The 1405-nt window shown below is 48.1% G+C and overlaps 1 protein-coding gene across 4 annotated transcripts in view; it reads left to right on the forward strand.

Annotated features, from left to right (window-relative positions):
- Csmd2 (CUB and Sushi multiple domains 2) overlaps positions 1 to 1405 on the forward strand; it is a 553245-nt gene that overhangs the window by 468154 nt on the left and 83686 nt on the right. The window lies entirely within an intron of this gene.

The raw sequence follows: 1405 nt of genomic DNA on the forward strand, positions 1-1405 counted from the left end.
GTGTGTGTGTGTATGTGTATGTGTATGTGTATGTGTATGTGTATGTGTATGTGTATGTGTATGTACATGTGTGCGTGTATGTGTTTTGGTGTTGTATATATACTTGGTGTGTGTGTTGTATATACTTGATATGTATTGTATATATACTTAGTATGTGTGTTATGTATACACTTGATGAATGTGTGTTTATGTGTGTGTGTTGTATATACACGTGGTGTGGGTATGGGTGCTGTGCACGTCTTCCTCAACCACTCTCCAGATTTTTTTTTTTTTTTTTGAGACAGGGTCTCTCCCTAAACCTGGAGCTCACCATTTGAGCTAGGTTGGCTGGCCAATGAGCTCTAAGAGTCCTTCTCTCCCCACCCCCACCTCTGCACTCAGATTACAGGTACAGCACTGCACTTGGCTTTTACAGGGATGCTGGACATCCAAACTCAGGACCTCACACTTACCTTACTTACAAGTACCTGACCAGATAAGCCATCTTCCCAGCCCAGAAATCTTCTTTCGAAGGTTAAAGATAAATGAGAAGTGGAAAGGGAAGGTTTTTCAATGTGGGGCTGATCGTGAAGCACACCCCACTTGTCCCCTGGCAAGTAGTGACTGAAGGGAATGTCACATTGGCGTGACAGAATTTCACTTCTGCGCTTCCACTTGCATGTAGAGCTGGTCACATCTGTGGCTTGAAGCCCTAGGTGCTCACCCAGTGTACTCCAAAGGCTTGGCCTGGGAAACCGTAGGACATGAGCTATCACTCATGGTGTCTGTTGCGTATATCAGCTCTCTCACACCAAGTGAACCGCATTCCTCCCAGGTCCCCTCCCAGGAGCTCCCGGATGGCTTCTGCTCTTAGTGCCTTTTTGCTGCTTTGGAAACTGGGCGTAGAAGGGTCAGGGTGGCATAGAACTCACCCATGGTCCCACGGGAAGTGCAGCGGGCACTGTGACATAGTGGTGGGGACTTTTCTGTCCTGATGTGCTTCCTAGTCACCTGCTGTCACCTGCTGCTCAGAAAGTGCCAGTCTGGACCCTGGCGTTTCCTTCCCTGAGCACCTCCATTGGCCTCCCTGGCTGACTAGCCCCTTTCCTCTTCACACAATCTTTCCTCATAGAATGTAAAATACAAAAATGGTTTTCAACTGAGCAGCTGCTGAGGTGTCCCTCACAACTTGAAATCAGATGTCTCCAGACGCTCTGTCACAGCTAAGTGTTATGGTGAACCTTGACAGCCAGCCACCCTCCCACACAGAAGATAGATCTGGTGCAGTTACAAGCACACAAAGAGGACACAATGTGTGCTGGTCCCTTCTCTTCCCTCCATCCTTTGTCTGCAGTTGTGAAGACTGGTTTGGGAGAGAGAGAGAGAGAGAGAGAGAGAGAGAGAGAGAGAGAGAGAGAGAGAGAGA

This window comes from Mus pahari, chromosome 6 (assembly GCF_900095145.1).
Source record: "Mus pahari chromosome 6, PAHARI_EIJ_v1.1, whole genome shotgun sequence".
Classification (NCBI taxonomy): domain Eukaryota; kingdom Metazoa; phylum Chordata; class Mammalia; order Rodentia; family Muridae; genus Mus; species Mus pahari.